The following is a 19,978-nucleotide window of genomic DNA, read 5'->3' as shown; positions in this document are numbered from 1 at the left end:
ACAAAATAAAGTAAAATAAAATAAAATAAAATATAAAATAAAATAAAATAAAATAAAATAAAATAAAATAAAATAAAATGAAATGAAATACCACACAATTCCAACTCTAACTCACTAGAAGATTGGGCTCCATCCAGTTCATCACAGATCTGACCATAAAGGTCAATGAATGCATTTGTGATGTTAAGGCAGGATTCTTGAACTCATCTTAATTTGACGGGGAAGCCAAACTGCTGCAGTTTAATTCATACATTTTTGGGGGAGTTGTTGCTAATGGGAATCAGCTCTTCAGCCACCCACAGCTTTTGTCTTGGGGAAGCTGGTGCATCCCTAAACAGTCAGAGAGTGACCTAACCACTAAGTGATGTGAAAGGTGAGGATCAGACTGCTCTCTGAGAGTAGTTTGATCCTTGGCCCTTTTTTACTCAGCAGGATCAGTGTACCCAAAGTAATTTTAATCTTTCACCCTCAATTGACTAAATTATAGAAATCCTGCTGGATATAGAAGATTACAGGCATTAGGTTTCCATCAAGCTGAAAGAATTCCCACGTCCACCCACGTCTCAGAAGGATTGTTCATATCTAAATATAAAATGAGTCTAATTAAACTTTGAACATGTGCTATTTTGATGTTTGTAACTCAGATTTCTCAAGCATGACGACATCTTTGCAAATGTCATGATTTGGGATTGCTATAATGTGTAAAGAGGAGGAAAGAATTAAGGAAGAAAGAATAGAGAGAAATATTCAATCATTACCAGACTTTTGAAATACTTGCAATCAAAAATATGGGGAAAAAAGTGCATTTCAGCAACAGATTCCAAACATTGGCTGAAAAACAAAAGCTTATCTAAAAATGGTTCATTTTTACATATAATGTGTACTGTAAGACCCTATCCTTGTATACAGCCTTTGAAATTATATCATCCTGTACTGTGCCCATCAAAAATCTCACCCTATATCCAATGTGTCATAAACCTGTATTAGAAAAGCTGACTTGGGCCAGTTTTGTGTAAGAGCACATAAGGAGCACTCACTCAGTAGATGTCTAGATAGACATAAGTCTAATGAATCACATGCCAGAAGCTCCTGTTTCCACTGAAACTCAGAGGGCCTACAGAGGGATAGCTCAGATGTACGTATATACATGTAAAGTTAGATGAGATGAATTATATGCTCCACGTACAACTCCATGCTACTAATTCATCTGTGTTTCCACAAAAGAGGCAGAAACATTGAAGTGGTAGGCAGAGTTTGGGGTAACATGTAAAACTTATACATTTGTGGGTACGAAAATTTCCAGCATAGTTTAAGTCATATTATGGTTTTGAGCTTTGTACTACTGGCATCTGGTCCAAAAGCCATTGCTATAATTTTCAACAGTATCTGAAATACCAGCTAGAGATTATATAGTTCTTCCTCTCTTTTCTTCCTCTCTTTTCCTAACCTGTTGAAAAGTATTATTTTCAACTATTAAGCAGTGGTTGAATTTGAGAAAATGCTTTAGTGGTGGTATGTAGGGTATACGGCTTTTTAATCACTTCAGGACAGGCAATATTACTGTGCATCTTCTGTGGAAGAAACTATTAAATAATTGCTAGGCTACCTGCTGCACCTTATCATAATTGTAATTCTTTTTTCCTAAATGTTTGCTGTGGACTAGTTTCAGGCTCTGCCACATAGAAGGTTTTTAATCTTGGTTCTCACCCATACATATTTACCTGAGGCTGTCAAAGAGTAAGCACATTGGTTTATTAGCTGCTCTGTTAACCCAATCAGGCTGATAAATGTAGTCTTCAAACAGTAACAATAAATCAGAAAGTATTTTGGATAAGATATGACTTTGTCCTGTTCAATCAGGTATGTTTGAAATCATTACATTTGAATATATGCACTGTTGCTGATACAAGAAACGTAGTTTAAAATGAAGGTCAGTGAAGCTTTCAAAGAGCTGACAGGCAACAGGAGATGAGAGCAGCCTGGGTCCAATAGTGCTGGGGTTACACTATGGTATAATAAATTGAAAGATAATTTCCTCAAGGAAGATGGAGCAGGAGAAAGCATGACCCCAAAATATTCTATACTGGAAGTCCTGAAATAAAGAAATAGGAAATCTTGAAGATTCCTTTTTCCCATTGAATCTGAGACAATCACCTCAAAAGACACAGTGTTCTGCTTTGATCACTGCTTAAGTTCATGTTGCAAAGCTTAGTGGCAAAGAGGCATGTGTAACACTTGTACATCTGGATTGGATAGACATTTGCTGTATGGGAGAAAAGCATGAAGATGCACTCTAGAAATGGTGGTGAATTGGACAGCATTACATTTCTAGAATGCTAAAAGTCCATCCCAGCTCAAGCGTTACCTTATTTGCTCAAATAAAAGCAACACTAGAATAATGGCTATGGTTCTCAGTTTCACTCCCCAGTATAGAATCTGCATATATCCACATAAAGTCTGGACCTATTGTCTTTTTTACCTTAGATTCACAATAAATCTACCTAATCTTTTGCTCATCTTGTTATCTCTTTATGCCTACTGCTTGAGAATTACTACCTCTGAACTGGAGATGATGTGCTGAAGTTAATATAGTTCACCCAACCAGGAACACTATGTTGTGCATGAACAACACCCAGGGCTTTTGGGTGGTCTCCAGTGGGCCTGGAGCATGAGAGCAAACATAAGTCTATCCTGCTGTTGCTGACTTTGTATAATAAAATAATAAAAAAAAGGGAATTGAGATAAAGAAAAAGGAGCAATATGGAAGAGGAATGTAAAAGATATTTCGAGAACCTTACTGTACCCAGCATGGATAGCTGGTTGGTGACTGTAATGGGTTCAGCTACTGTTTGAACCTCTGGACTGGAAAGAAAAAATCTGAGGAAAACAGTGGACCCTTTCTGAGTAAATACAGTATTCAATTTAAATCTGTAGACCTGGAAGCATTTAAGATTGCAGGATGTATGAATTTTTAAAAAAACAGTATTTGTTTCTACTTTGTAAGACATAATTCTGATAGGCTGGAACACAGTATGAGTTTGTATTTTTCCTATTACTTTCCCACAGAACAATTTCACATGCAGCTCCAATTGCAAAATGCACAGTCAGGTTTTTCTGAAGAGTGAGATTTCAGGAAGCTTGTATTCACAACTTCAAGCAGTGCTAGTCTAATGTAAAACATTCTGTTTCCAAGATAAAAAACCTGGAGACCTGGCCACAAGAAGATGAAGACTGTAGTGGCATCTGATTAGCTTAGCAAAAGAGAAAACACACAGTCCTATAGTGAGAGCCAGGCAATAAATATACCTAATATTGCAGTCTAGTCTAACATGGGTTAATTCTTGTATCTTTATAATCTTGCAAAACACATTTAGAGATGTACCCTTGTGTTGTTTCAAATTATTTCCTCATTGTTTCTCTGTGAGAAACGCACACACATAAATTGTTTATGAAAGCTCATCTCTGACACCATTTATCCACTTTCCTTGAGATATCTGATTTGCCAAAAATGAAACCTTCCTTTATGGTATATGAGACGCTTCCTGACAAAATCCCCATTTAAGGGCTAGAGACGGGGTGTCTCTTGAGGACTGGTAATGAGATACAGAGCAGAGTTCTGCAAAAGTTCAAAACAAAAGTATAAGCCATGTGAATCACGCCTGGTTTCATGCCTTGCTGGAAAGAAACATTTCATGTTTCTGTACAGAAATCAGACACGGCTTGTCATGTGGTCTGGTTGGGATATGAAATCAGATGAAACCTTGGGTTTTAGCAACATTTGCCTTTCAGAATGTAATTGTACAAAACTCAGACTGTAACTGAAGAGATACCCTATCAATGTATAAAGGAGTATACACTGAGTTGCTGCAGAGCAGAGCAATGTGTAACGAGGTGTATAAGCTGTTCTAATATGACTTGCAGCACCTCTCATGTGTAAGTACTAACCCAGGACACTTTTGCAGCAGTGGGTGGAGCTGCACCTCAGGGCTTTGTGCAAAAGTTGTGCGTTATCTAAACCAAATTTCAGCTTTGGGCAACTTGTACACTCTGAATGGGGCACAGAGGATGCTGTGGAAGGGATGAATGCATCATCTGAGGACCTATTAGTACTGTACTGCTTTTGGCTGGGATAGAGTTAATTTTCTTCATAGTCGCTCATAGGGTGCCATGTTTTGGATTTGTGAACAAAGTAGTGTTGATAACACAGGGATGTTTTAGCTATTGCTGAGCAGTGCTTGCACATTATCAAGGCCTCTTCTGCTTCTCACGCTGCCCTGCCAGCAACTAGGCTGCGAGTGCACAAACAATTGGGAGGGGACATGCTGGGACAGCTGACCCCAGCTGACCAAAAGGATATCCCACACCATATGACGTCATGCTCAGCAGTAAAAGATGGGGGAAGAAGGAGGAAGGGGGGATGTTCAGAGTGATGCTGTTTGTCTTCCCAAGTAACGATTAGACGTGATGAAGCCCTACTTCTCGAAATGTCTAAACACCTGCCTGCCAATGGAAAGTAGTGAATGAAATCCTTATTTTGCTTTGCTTACGTCCGCAGCTTTTGCTTTATCTATTAAAATGTCTTTATCTCATCCCATGACTTTTTGCACTTTTACTCTTCTAATTCTCTCTCCCATCCCACTGGGGGGGAGGAGGAGTGAGCAAGCAGCTGGGTGGTGCTTAGCTGCTTACCAGGGTTAAACCACAACAAGTACATAAGGCCTGTAGGCTTCAGGATGTATGGGAAGGAGAGCGGGCTGTTCTGGAGTAGCCCTACAGTCCTTCTGTAGGATTTTAAACACTAGTCCCATCTTCTCTGCATTTCCTAGTCTAGTAATCTGGCATTTGCTGTGTTTTGGGGCTCAGACCTTGGTTCACATCCAGCCCAGGTATACTAATACAGAATGCTGGAAGTACCCATGGACCCTTAAAATGAAATGACTTCACAACCCTGTTCCACAGAGTAATCAGCATCGCTGCATGGGTTCGTTTTGGCAGGTTTGATGGGCACTTTCACCAAAAGTGACTCAGATGCTCATCTTGTGCATCTGAAAGGCCCTGAGAAACATGTTCTTTTTTAGGAAAGACATTAGTGGATGTTCCCCAAGTGTTGCTTCATAGCCACCCCTCTTCAATGTTATGTAGGATACATAATACTTTTTCCTGTGGGTTTCTGTAATAAGATATCACAAATGGAAGTCAAATTTGCTTTCTCAGTTTCATGTCCTCAGTTTAGAAGATCCTACTTACACCCAAATAACTCCAGATCACCCCCTTTTCATCAGTCTAGTTACAGTTTTAATTCGATTTCAATAGAAAAGAAAAAGAGAGATTTTGGGTTTAGGGAAAAGCAAACAAATTGAGAATACAGATCTTGGATGGAAGCAACAAAGCGGAAAGCAACATAAGAAAAATCATGTCTGCTTCCAAGAGAGACCCAGACGATGCAACATACCTAGACGCATGACTAGAAAAAACAAACCTTGAAGTTGGCTTGCAGTCAGACACCTGCTCTGAAATCCATGACTCAATGGATCATAGTTCATTAACCCACTCAAACTATTTTCTAATTATTGTCACATTTTATTATTCAAAAACTTGGCCACTTCCCAAGAAAAAGGATCATCCTCCAAAAATGTCCTTGAATTCTACTGAGAGGAAAAGAAAAGAAAAGAGGAACTTGGGGTAAAACCAAATTATGTTATAGTATTGAGAGTAAAATCCCCAAACCTGGACATGTCTACATTAATTTTGAGATTCATCCTGAATGTGTAGTTCAGTGGGGAATGTTATTTGTGACCAGAAAAAACCAAAAATCTCTTGACGTTTTTTAATCTTGTGTTGTTCTTCAAGTATCTTAAGATAATTCAGAGAATTTTTGGTAACCAAAACAAATAGTCCAGACTTTTTCTTGCCTTTATCTAGGAAATCATGCACCTCGTATAGTCACCCACACCTCTTGTATTTTTGGTATGACATATGATGGAGCTAACTGTTAGTTTTATAACACAATTGCTCAAGAATTCCCTCCTCTTTCCCCGGTGGAACAGACTCATTAAATTCCATAAAAACTCTAAGATGTAAATACAATGTCTACAGAGAGAAAAAATCTTAGATCAGCAGAGACATATCACTGTCTTTCAGTGTTTAAAATGAAACATCAGAGACATCTAGAACATCCTAAGGTAGTTTTGCTTAGATTTTGCTCTAGAGATACCAAAATTCAGAATGATCACCTCTTTCCAGGCTTTTAAGTTCCATATATTGGGAACCTTACCTACCACAAAGTACTCTGACTTGGGGAATTAAGAACCTTGCTGTCTGTAGGCTCCATCACCTATCAAAACTGCGTAGAAGTCTGAAACTTTGGCCAAGTCTGTGGAGTGGTCTGATGTGTTCGCTGTAGTCTAAGCACCCTAAAGCTGTACTGCCAGCACTGAACCCAGTAAAAAGCATAAGAGAATCATAGAATCATAGAATCATTAAGGTTGGAAAAGACCTCTAAGATCATCAAGTCCAACAGTCAACCCAACACCACCATGCCCACTAAACCATGTCCCTAAGTGCCGCATCTACACGTCTTTTAAATACGTCCAGGGATGGGGACTCAACCACTTCCCTGGGCAGCCTGTTCCAATGTTTAATCACTCTTTCAGTAAAGACATTTTTCCTCATGTCCAATCTAAACCTCCCCTGGCACAACTTGAGGCTGTTTCCTCTCATCCTATTGCTTGTTACTTGGGAGAAGAGACCGACACCCACCTCGCTACAACCTCCTTTCAGGGAGTTGTAGAGAGCAATGAGGTCTCCCCTCAGCCTCCTCTTCTCCAGGCTAAACAACCCCAGTTCCCTCAGCCCCTCCTCAGAAGACTTGTTCTCCAGACCCCTCACCAGCCTCGTTGCCCTTCTCTGGACACGCTCCAGCACCTCGATGTCTTTCTCATAGTGAGGGGCCCAAAACTGAACACAGTATTCGAGGTGCGGCCTCACCAGTGCCGAGTACAGGGGCACGATCACTTCCCTACTCCTGCTGGCCACACTGTTTCTGATACAGGCCAGGATGCCATTGGCCTTCTTGGCCACCTGGGCACACTGCCGGCTCATGTTCAGCCGGCTGTCGACCAGCACCCCCAGGTCCTTTTCCGCCAGGCGGCTTTCCAGCCACTCTTCCCCAAGTCTGTAGCGCTGCATGGGGTTGTTGTGGCCGAAGTGCAGGACCTGGAACTTGACCTTGTTGAATCTCATACAGTTGGCCTTGGCCCATCGATCCAGCCTGTAAAGGGCTGGATCATTTCTTTCAAAAACACCACAAAAGGAGGGGCTGCCTGTCTTTTATTCATTGGCCCAACATTTTAAGCACTCAGCAAGAAATTGGGAGACATGGGCTCATTTCCTCCTGCTGAAGGTAGACAATTGTTTAGAGGAAGGGAGAAATCACAAAATTAAGAACGTAAGAGCAAGGCTGACTCTGTAATAGAGAGAGCACAGAAATAAAATGGGTAGAACTGGACCCTACTCCATGGAATAGCTATGAATTTTGCTTTATCCAGCAATGGGACAAAAGCAGTTAATCCAAGGTGTAGGGATCAGACTCACTTCTGAGAGTGTCCCAAACACTAGGAGGCAAACCTTTTCTCTTTGATCTGCTCTTGACCACACAGCTTTTTCTTTGTGTGCTATATACTGGTGAAGTTTGAAGGGAAAGGAGGGGAGGCAGGCTAAGTGCTCTATAGCTCCGTAATTAAGGCACTCTCCAGGGAAGAGAGAAATAGGAGTTTGGAGCCCCCCAGGCCAAGGTAGAAATGAAATTCACGTTTTCTGCTTTCTGTGCTGTGGCTGTAAATGTCAGGTTAATTTTCAGTAGTGTTCAGTGTCTCCAAACTAGTAAGATGCCTGCTCTCTGGACACAGCCTGTCCTCCCGACCCTGAGGCAGCAGGAGCACTTGCACTCTGGAGGGAGGTAGGAGCTGAGACTTGGCAGTGTTCAGCTGGTGGCTTGTTGTAAGTAGTCTCATGCTCACTGTGTGGAACCACAGTACTGACTGTCTGTGGCACTGCTCGATTTAGATGATCCAGGTTCCTTGGTGGTGCTAGGAACGCAGTTTTGAGGCAGCATGATGTCTGCATTGGATGCTCAAAGTAGGTAACTAAGTTCTGAATCTGGCCATTGTCCTCTTAGGAGAAAAGATTTTCCTCCAGAGCACCTCCAAGTTTTTTCTAATCCATAGCACCGATTCTTTCCTCTGATTAAACTAGAGAGATATAAACCCCTTAGAAATAGTATTGTCATCAACTATCTTTCAATAAGATAGCACGACACCTTTAAAAATGATCTGATAATGAACAGTGCATAGCTCACTTATTTTCTACTGATGATGTTAATCTATGCTCAAGTAACAAAAAATAACATTGAACTGGGGCTGAATCTTCTAGAACTGCTAATCTTCAGACACATGAAGAATTCTTGTGTTAAGAGAAAACAGCAGCTTAGTGACACAAAACCCTTCCCTGCAACTTCTAATTTAAAATAACAGAGATCTATGTAATCTTTTTGATTGTCTAATTGTGTCAGCATGCTTCAACAGCTGTGATTATTTCAGACTTCCATGCAGCCCAAAGTCTTATCAGTACACCTAAAGATAACTCTTGAGAATCTCTCAGGACAAAGAAGAAAATTAATCAGAAAGTTAACTTTTTTTTTAACTACTAGGCCTGTTCTAAAACAAGGTTAGAATAGAATTAATCACTGTTAGTTGTAAATAAATCAATTTGGTCTTTTTTCATAGTAGGCATTTTCAAAACAAAAATTTTTTAAAAGAGTATTGGAAAAAAAAAGTCTGAGATTTGCTACTAAAAAGGAGAGAGATAAAATATAGGTGTAGGATTGTTTATAGGAGGAAAAATAAAGTGGGCCAAATCTCAGTGAGACTTGTATTCACGAATCCTAGAGGCAGGACAGTGTCTAGCCCCATGATGGAGGAAGAACTCCATTTAGGATCTGCTCCCCTTTTATTTCATGGCAGCTTTGAGGTTACTGGCAGACTAACTTTCTTTTGTTACTTTCCAGAGAAAAGAACATATTCGCCTACTAGTGGAATTAATCACCTTTCTGGAATCTCCAGCTTTGAGAAGGGAGGATTTTTGCAATTACCTTTGTTCAGCCTCAAAAGCTAGCCAGGACATATGTGTTCTTATTCCAAGCTTAGCTTCCCCTTACATAATATTGGTCTTTATCCTGTAAAGTTTTGTTCTTTCTATTTTTTCTTTTTTTTTCTTCCCCCAAACTTCAGATAATTTCTCTGCCTCAGAGAGCTAACCCTGGCCTATCAGATTCTGCACAGTAATTTTAGATTTGTCAATAAAGATTTGTAGTGGTTGAAAGGGAAGAACTTAGCAACTGACCTTACAAAGTGTGCCATCATTTCTGGAGTGTGGTTTTCTTTGAGGTGAGACAAATGGAAATTATTAAAATCACATTTTATTGAATTTAGTAGAGGGGTGATATGAGAGAAGATAGTATGGAGATGATTAACTGAAAATCAATCACGTCATGTATCAGAAATGACTGGCATAATAAAACAATCCACAAAACCTTCTCTTACGATATATCCAGAAAGAGAAAAAAAATTCTTACCATCAAAGAACATTAAGTATTACCTATTAGTACCTTTTACTAGGGCTTTTGGCAGAAGAGGATTGTCTCACCGGGGCTGGAGTTGTTGTAGGCTCTGGAAAAGGACAACAGAAATCCCAACCAAAAAGCTCTGAGCCATCAGTCAAAATAACCTAGGAGACACAAGTTCTCTGGCAAGGCACCATGCAACATTACGCATCTGCCCTGATTTTGGATGCAGTGTACAGTTATTCACCCCTAGAACATCACAGCTCCAACATTGTTCATGTCTCTTCTTTACCCTTCCTTGGTGTAGCCAGGTGGGCTGGTTCATGAGGGAGGAGGAGGAATTCACAAAGGCTCACAGGAGAACAGAAACGAGCCTTGTGTAGGATAAGCTGCAGTAATTAAAAGAAAAACACAGAGCAACCTCTTTGCCTTAACAATACGGGTCAATTTGTAAATAAAACCAAAGCTGTCTCTTGAGACCTACAGGAAAGAGAAAAGAGGTTGGTCTCTGAAATGAGCCTAAGTCCAACAAACTTCATCTGATCTTTACAAACCCACTAAGTGTAAATTGTGAGTAAATGACTGGACAAATCAATTCACTGTAGCGGCATCCTTATGTTACTTAGCTACTTGTCAAAATACTAGCCTCTTGGGAAAGTATATGTTCAACATGGGTGAGGATACATAGTCATTTGAAGCATATTTACCTAGAAAGGCAAATGGATGTTGCAAGAAAGCATTTGCATCATTAGAAAAGTTTTGCTCTAGTACTACTGTCCCATACTGTTCTTAATGGTATTTTGCACAAAATCTGCCATTTCACAAAAATATTTTTGACTTTGTCATTTTCAATGGTTCCTCTGAATTCTGATTCTCGTATGTTATTGTTTACTTATTCTGCATAATATGACTTTCTTTGATTGGTGAAACAAACAAAACTGGCTTTACAACCAGTCCAGAAAGTTACTAATGTGCTATTTTGGCATTTTGCTTTTTCTCAATGAACAAACCCTTTTTTTCTTTTTTTTTGGGGGGTGTGTGTGTGGGGGGGAATACAAGTAATAGAACTCTGTGATGTTAACAGTTAGTATAAATGAAGAATTTGGCCAGAGAAATTCTGCTCTTGGTGAAGAAGTGAGATAGTATAGCTTAGGGAGAAATAATTCCTTGGAGTTTAATATAGTCACTGGAAAGGAAGTGGAAATTTTGGGTTGGACATAGGCGAGTGTAGGCCTTCTATGTTAGAAAATTCACAATCCAGCAGAAATTTATAATAAGCCCGCCTGGAAACTGAGTATTAAGTATTACTGTAATGTTATTAAGTATTAAATGACATTTAGAGTATTATTTAAACAATAAGAAATTGATTTTAGGAAAACTATGAGTCAGAATCACTATACAACTGGAAAAATGAGTTTCGTTATAACTTTAGGGTTTTACTGAAAGGAACTTTAAGACAAGCTCTTGAAGATTATACCAGCAATTGTTACTGAAAAGTGTATTTGCCATTTTTCACTCAGGTTTACAACTAAAGGAGCATGTTAGAACTGACATCAGTCCTTTTGAGTAATAGCAATGGATAGGAGCCTTTTTCCATCTCAGCTTGGTAAAGAAGATGCAGCTGTTTCCTCTAGGTATAGAGCCTGAAACCATTGCTTTTTTTTTTGCCTTTTTTTTTTAATGTGTGTACTATTATTTTGTGGACTTGCTTCTTGTACTGCTTGCTTGGAAACCCATACCTTGAGATCACAAGGAATGAAATGAGGCTCATTCCTTTTGAGCTCTCATTGGGCATCCATTTTTCATTAATGCTGCTCAGGTTTTATATCAAAACCTATAAGCAGAACTTTCTGGAGTGAATGCATTAAAAAAATATCTAGGAAACATAACAGTTCTGTGCTAGTTTGTGCAGATAAGCTTTAGTCTCTAAATTGTTTAGAATACCTTTTGGCAAGAATTGCGATAACCAGAAACAGTGCAAATACTCAAGCCAGGATTCCATGCTGTAGCCCACAAAAAGCAGCCAATTTAACTGTCTCAGCAATTAACTTTCCTTCCTCGGTGCACCAGAACTGATTTGTTAATCATGTGAACATACTGCAAAGTTCCTCTCTAGTTTTGTAGGCAGTTTGGGAAATGGACGATGGACATGTAGGACAGATGAAAGAGTCTAAGCTTTATGCTTTTTGATGAGTGATAGATGAGATCTATTTGATTAAATCCTTTTTACATGTGTTGGATGTGAAAAATTTTGAATTATTCTACAGATGTACAGAGCAATAGATAGATGCTTGCCATTGTTATAAATCAACGATATAAAATATACAATTATGCTTATGAGTTGTAAGAGAAACTACAATAAAAAAGGAATTTGTTCAAATAAATTGGATCTTGAGGACAGTGCAAGTCATGAGATCAATAAACAGCATTTGTTAAGCAACTGTACTGCTGAAGAGACTGTCGCAGAACTTCAGCTTCATCAAGCTCTTACTGGAAGTGTAGGCAAACAGATGAGGTGGAAGAGAGTAAATGTTCAAACATTAATGTAGCTAACTGGAAAAAATAATGCTACTGAAGTGTGTCTACATGAATTATAATTTAATCAAGATGTCATTTGTCCTCAATTATATAAAGATACCTATAAAAATACCTATGCTATGTCCAGTGCAAGTTTATTAGTTTTTAATGTGAACCCAATTGGCAGTCACATCCAGTTAAAGGATAAAAAGATGCAAGATGGAAAGTCTTATTGAGAATATTAAGGTGTGTAGATCTGCACTTTTACATTTTTTACCATCCAAATCGCAGTGGAATGCAAGTCTTTGATGCCTGCTAGATCCACTTTTTATGAGACAGAATTTTTAATATTAGAAGTTGGATAGTACTACAGCAACTTCTGAATCCCTGTTGGTTGAGGAAAAAAAAAAAAGAGAGAAAAGAAAAAAAGAAGGAAAAAAAAGAAAAAAGAAAAAAAATTGAGGAATTTAGTAATGGAAATAATTGGAGCATACATTAAATTCTCATTTCAGCCAGAGGTGTGTGGACCCATTTTGGAATGTTTACATGTGTTGGAAAAATGAATTTGTCTTTAACGAATGTCCACAGTTGAAGAGAGCTGATAAATGTTTTCTTTATATGAAACTAGTAGTTGTAATTGGCTGGTACATATTTCTATGCCATTTTGGCATTTCTTAAAAATCAAATTATGGCCATCAGATCTTTTTGTGCACGTTATCTCCAGGTTGTAATAGATTCCATATTGGGATTTCTGCATTCTTTATTTAGCACTGTATCCAAATTGTGAGGAAACTTGAACAACATGTGAGTCAGGAAGCCAACAAGCAGGGGTTCAGTGGTTCAGTTCTGTTACCTAAACACAGGCATCCATGCCATTTGGGATTCCCTGGGGTGTCAAGAACATTGATACCTGGCAAGTAAACGCAAGATCTATGGGAGACCCCAGGGACAGCTGAAAGCCAAGGAAGACACCCTGCGGTATATCCACTTGTCCCTTACCAGGCAGCTGAATCTCATAGCAAGAATGGAATTCAAACTTTAGATTCAGCAGCCTAAATTTAGGTTTCCACAGTGTAGGCATCCATGTGTGACTTAGGTGTCTGTGCTCCCACTGGAGATAATGAAGAATTAATCTATCTTAAGGGCTATTGAGAGCAGCTAGAAATAGACAATTAGGGTTCAATTTATTCGACCATACTCAAGTGTCCGGTGCTTTTTGTAACGTCTCATGGCATTTTGACAGGCCTCCAGCTGTCAGTTCAGAAAGGCAAGGTGTCTCGTAGGTTCTACAATATGTCCAAGAGACCTGTATGGATCATGCAGGACCCTGTGGCATCTCAAATGACATTAGACCACCATGTATGGACAATCAAGTCCTCACATTTAACCAGCTTAATAGCTGTCTGAACCCCACTCATTGTAGGGTTTGATCCCCACTGACTGTATGGGTGTTTAGACACTTTGCTCACATGTTGACACCCTCATTTAAATGTTGAATCTGGAGCTGGATCCCATACCAGATTTTTTTTTAAAACCGTCACAGAACTGTGGTGCCCATGGCAGGCTTAGCTGCCGATCAAATAGGGTGCATTTTTTTTGCACGGTACTATAGTCCAAGTTGTTTACATGTGAGTGAATTCCAAACCAGTCACTAAATAGCAGATTTAACATGCCCATTTTCTCTAACTAACATGTCTTGAGAGCTCAGCTGAATGGGCTTCTTGCCTGGAACACAGCACAGCATTAACTGCAGCTACATGGTTTCGATCTGGAATTAATTTGCATCCATGTAGCCTGGAGTCTAGGCAGAGAAAGCTTGTGTTTGCTAGTAAAAGGTATGTGCATCCTTGGAAGAGCTGTATCTGCAGCTCTCCCCTTTGAGATTCTACCAACAGAGGTGAACAGAGTAACCAAACAACCTTCTTCTGGCAAGATATTGTTTACTCTGCATAATAGCAATGAAGCTTTGTAAAATAGAGGGGACTGGAAAATAGCCTGTATTCTGGTTCTTTATCTCAAGGTTTGCCACCTCCTCTTGAAAAGCTGAAAAGACTCAACTTTCTCACTATCAGGCATCTGTGCCTGCCTGAGGAGTTCCTGAATTACAATTTCTCAGGTGCTAGAAAGAAAGAATTTTTACCCTACCTGAATTCTTTATTTTCAGCTCCTATATTTTGGGCTGGTTCAGTAGGGTCACCCGATCTCCCCCTGAGGGAATGACTCTACCCCCTCGAAGAGGGCCTCACCTTGGCATTGTTTTGCTTTCTGCTTCTGCTCTATCTGTTACCTGGTGATGTGGACATCTCAAACGAACACAAGCGACCCCACTGCCACCATGACTACTCACATACGTAGTCTTGCTTAAATTCTGCAGAGTAGAAGATACAGACTGTCACTTCCCTCAGTGATCGCCTTTTTTGTTAGTCCCCAGCAGAATGATCCTGACTGAAAATTCTGAGCATTAACGCAAATTACTAGTCATAGTACTGTTAAAATTGCTACCGCTGCTAATTACAACTGCTACTAACTCAACTTCATTTCACTAAGCTAAACTAAAAAGTTTTTAATTACAACAAAATCAACTTTAGATTGCCAGATGTTTCAGATAAAACCCATAATTTTTTATGAAAATAGCTATTTTTTGAAATATGCTCCCTTAGTAAGAAAGGTTTGTTTCCCTTTTAAAAACATTCAGACTGAAATTTTTCATCAGGTGTACCATGTATTATCGACAAAAAAGGGAGACAGGATGGATGGTCACTGCAGAAAACAAGAGTTGCTATTCTCATTCATATTCACCAAATAAGCTTCTGCGTTATCCTGGTGAACTATATGTACTTCCATGGGTGATGATGAAAAATATACTTTAGCAGACTGAAACTCACTGTAGCTGTATGCTGACTCATAATTACTGAGGCAAATTCTGAAATATCTAAATAAACTCACACTGAACAAAATGACTATAAGAGGCAGACTTGCATACAAATGTTCATCTTCATTAACGCTGAGGTGAAAATAGGCAACGTGCCAGCTCACTACATGGGTATTAAGGTCAGATCATAATCTTTTCCAATAATGGCTATAGGTACCTTAATTAACTGTAAAATTACAGTGGGATTCCTGCGATGGTGCATATCACATTTTCATGAATACCACATTCATTCTTGTTGGTTTATGAAAATAATAGCTGCATTAATAAGGACTGGTCATTTGTTTCAAAGTGATCCTGTCAGCTAACACATGGAAAATCCTCATTCATTCCTTCCCTCTTCATTGTATTAACATTATTCATGCTGAACCCTGCTGGCATGCATGTGACAGAGTATGGAATTTGAGAATACTTTGGCATTGAGCAGCACCCAATTATCGGAAATTATTAACATTAACAGAAATAGCTCTAATCCTCGCTTTTTCAGCAAAGGATACATTGCCTCAGTTCTAGCCACATGATTGCTCTTTTAGCCTCCCCATTCTCTTTGTTGATTAAAACCAAAGCACAAGTGGGCGAATTTTTTTCTCCCCCCGCCCAGTATCCTGATAGCTGACTAAATTAACACTGCCCTCTGATCACCAAATGAATGGTCTTTGTGGGACCAAAACATGGGTGATCAAACGGAGCGTCCGCCTGGTTTGACAGGTATGGAGTTGAGTTGCACATGTGCCTCTCCTGTGCCTGACATCAGCAGCAGGAGGGGTGGAGCAGTCCAGGGAGTTAGTGCATTTACAGTTGTTACCAGGGAAACAAGAAAAATTGCAGACGTTCTGTATTATATATAATATGATCTGAACCCGGCTGTATCACAGCAACATTTGGCTAATATAGCAACATACTGTGCAATAGTAGCAAAAAATTCCAATATTTTTATCGCTGTAGCAGGGACCTCTCATGTAAAACATTAGTCATTAGAATTTAAATTAGACTTAAAAGAGAAGATAAATGGAAATACCAAGTTCAGCTATCTCCTCAGAAAAAATGGCCCTATATTGAATTTCCATTGCAACTTCATTCATCTTCCCAGCTTTGAATGGCCAGCAATGCAGATGGTGCTTTGTTCTCCAACAGCCTTCCTTTCCACTAGGGTTCCACCTACTTATTCTGTGAAGCCTAAATTTCTACTTGGTATTACACAATTCTCAACAATTTCTTACCAATTCAGACTGTCCTCTCCCCTCTGACACAGCGCAGAAGTGCAAATAGCTTGCAAAAAAAAAAAAAAAAAGGCTATAAAAATATCTGAAGATAAGTTTGGAATTGAATTTAAGATGTGGTAGAATACAAGCAACTAATGCAACCTCAGTCCTGCCTTGTGTGGTGTTATAGTGTTACCTGGTATCACTCAGGCAGCAGATAGTAAAGAAGAAAAGGAGCAGGTCTACAGAGTGAAGCAATTGGTGCTGAAGGACTGATGTTCACGCTGCATGAAGTTTGGAAAGCTTTAACTTGGACTAAGTCTGTGAACTGACTAAGTCAGCCCTGTGAACTAAATTCCTGTTAAAGGTTAGACCACATTAGACATTCCTGGACTGCGTCCCTTGGTTTAGTTTCATCTAATGTTGTTTTAGCACTCTGAAGCATTCTATGGTACAAACCAAAGTACTGCAAGTGGGGAAACCCTGGAGATTTTTGGTTGAAAGACAGACTCCAGAGCTGAATTTAAATGCTAATGCAGATGCACCCAAAGTAACCCACAATCTTAGTAAGCCAGTGAAAAAACACAGAAAGATATTCTGCCACTTCTCACATTCATCTATCTTTTCTGCTGTCCTTTCTCCTCAGCAAAAGTGGCATGGATGTTGGTATATTTGAATAGTGTATCTTGTGCTCAGAATAACTAAAGCAACATATTTCTTGTCTCTCCTAGCTGCAGAATGTCTCTTCATTTTAAGCTTTGTTTTATCTTGGCTATTTCTTTAATGTTTTCTGTTTGTTTTTTTGTTTTTTTTCTCAACACAATTATTTTAGACTGAAGGACAAAATTGTTTCCCAGCTGTCTGAATCAGAGATCTTTTTAGATCCATCACACATATCTGTATAATTTAAGCTAAAGCAATAACTGGTGAAAATAGAAAGCTGCTACTCTCTCTGAGTTACAACTACTTTCTCAGTGCCTTACGCCAAGCCTTTGTTACATGTCAAAGGAACATGAAAAACCATGAATCTCAGCTTTATTTTTTGTAGCCTCTTTGCTGTAGAGAGCAGTCAAGTATGTACACTTATTTGAGACATTCATCCTGAGTGGGAGACACAGACTCCAAAGTAACCACCAGAAAAGAAACCCTTAGCAGCTCCATAGCTGTCTTATTTTGTAAAGTAGGTGTGGGATGCTAGCGGGCTCTGCACTTCAGAGGTGTGAAACGATGAAGTGCGTACGCTTATCCCTGATCAGTAAGAAAGTAGGGTCGAAGGTAACTCCTAGCTCCCTTCCCATTTCACTGGTTTTGAAGCAACAAAATGACCACTCCTAATATGACCTGTGAATTTATTTTTTTTTTAGGTGGTTGCAGTGTAGTCAAGTGAAGGCTCAGACACAAGGATTGGGGGCTGGAGCCTGCTCAGTGCGGGTTTAGAGATAAGAAGTCTCTAACAAGACCTACTGCAGGTATACAGCTGCAGTATACAGACTGATATATATCAGTTTTAAAAGTTTATAATCTAAGCAAATCCAGCTGGTTTTCAAGGTGACAACAGAAGGAAATGCTTTCTGCAATATTTATGCTAACTTTCATCTTCCAACTAGTGCTCTCCAGAAAAAGAAATGGAAAATGAATTTAACATTGGCAAAACTATCAGTAATTCCTTACTTTTCTGCTTATAAATGGTTTTCACTTGTTCCTCATGTTCTAGGGTAACTGAACCTTCATGAGAGGAAATTGTGAAAAACTGTAGCCAGTTACATTTGCAGAATTACTAGCAAGAGAAAGCAGACTAGAACTAAAAAGCGATAGACCTGCTATGCGCCCAAGTACTAACTGGCATTTCTATTTCTGTTCAGTGAGTTGAGGGTGGCTTACAAACGTTAAGGCGTTAAACTTTAGCAGCATCACAGCCGTAGCTCTGACAGGGACATTGCAGTGACAGGCAGGTGGGGGGGGCACGGACCACTGGTACTGTAATTCATCGGGAGTGCTGGGATGGGAGCTCACCACTCCTGACTTCCATCTCCTCACCGCCAGCCTCCCTTCTGCCTTGATTGCGGGCTCGTCTCGGCTCACAAAGTGCATTAAACATAAACACCATTCAAATCATCCCCGTTGCCTCTGACTGACAGCAGCACTTTGTCAGCTTCAGCAGCTCCCTGCACTGGCTTCACAGGAGGATGTGATAAAGAGGGTGTACGGAAGTGTATTTTAATTACAGACATTTTTACTTGAGGAGAAGAGTAAACAGATGAAAAATGTAGAAGCGTGACAGATCTACATAATTAATTGGGGCCCCAACGAGGCTGCCACTGGGTTGCTGGCAGTCACTGGGCTTAGCAGCAAATTGAGGGTGAGGAGAAGGAAAAGGAATAGGCACCCAGAGCCTCGGATTATAAGTTTTAATTGAGAGTGTATTAAAAACATCTCCACCGTACTTGGTCATCTCACCAAGTTGCATGTTCATTTAAAAATATAAATAAAAATTTAAAACTGTTTAATTATTTTCTTTCAGAATGAAAGTAATAAAGAACTCCTCTGAGAGATTTTTTAATCAGCTTCCAAAAAAGCCTTAGAAAAGCTATCCCCCCCCATTCCCATTTTTAAATGGAATTTGTAATCTAACGAGGAAATTATTTATGAAGTATTTGCTCTGCACCTGAAAATACCTCCAGTGAAATTATGTTTGGCAACCTGAAGCACTTTGAAGTCGATGGAGTGGCAATAAAAATTAGGCCTTCATTAAAGAGCAATGCCTTTTCTCCAGCAAACTGGCACTGCCTCAAGAGGTCAAACTCTGGGAAGGCCACAGATCTCTGCCCAAGCTGTGCCTGTGCACCACACATGGAAGCAATTTTGCCCATATTCTCTGCTGCTCTTTATGAATTTCTCTTTCTCCTTCCCCCCCTCCCCGCCCTTTTTTCAGGCTTCCTTCTGCAGCTTTCATGTTGCATTTAGGAAATTAACAGTAACTGTCAAATTACTCTGCAAATAGGAGAATATAAGTTTGGAAGGAGTAGAACTTGCCTTTTGCCCTAGGGCCAAGTCAGTGGAAGAGCAACAAAGGGATCCTTGAGAAGTGTTTGGATAGACTGTTTTAGCAAGCCAGGCTCTTATTTTATCAAGTGCACACAATTTTTCCATTGGAAATTTTCCCCCCCTTCCTGTAAATTATTCTTTCCCCTTGTGCACTCCACTTGCTGCATGGACTGGGAAAGGTATTGGGGATGATTATAGCCGCTAAGCACTGGCAGGGTGGGTATTAACCCTTGGAGAGAGATAGGAGAGGTTTGGAAGTGGGGGTTCCTTGTGAGATCATGTAAAAAAGGTGCAGTTTGGTTTGAAAAAAACCCCCACTTCTCACATGTGCTTACAAAGACGACGTAAAGGAGGGAGTAGCTACTTTAATTAAATACTGAAATCTTTTGGAAAAAAAGTGAGAGAAAAAAGCTCAGAGGAATTGTAATCTATGGAGATGTAAGCTAATTACTTAATCACTTGCATTTGTAAATCTTATTATTGGAAAAGAAATTACTGTAGTGATTAAATTACAGATATTTATCTGCTAATAGCCCTGATTAACTGGTGATGCTAATCTGTCATTCTGAAAGCCAATATTAACGGCATCAATCTCACAGAACAATAAACAGTTTATATGAAAGAAAACTTTGTCCGTGCAGAGTCCAGATGGGTGAAGGGAATGTG

The sequence above is a fragment of the Aptenodytes patagonicus genome, chromosome 1 (genome assembly GCF_965638725.1).
Source record: "Aptenodytes patagonicus chromosome 1, bAptPat1.pri.cur, whole genome shotgun sequence".
NCBI classification, from domain to species: domain Eukaryota; kingdom Metazoa; phylum Chordata; class Aves; order Sphenisciformes; family Spheniscidae; genus Aptenodytes; species Aptenodytes patagonicus.
This window is presented reverse-complemented; position numbering follows the sequence as displayed.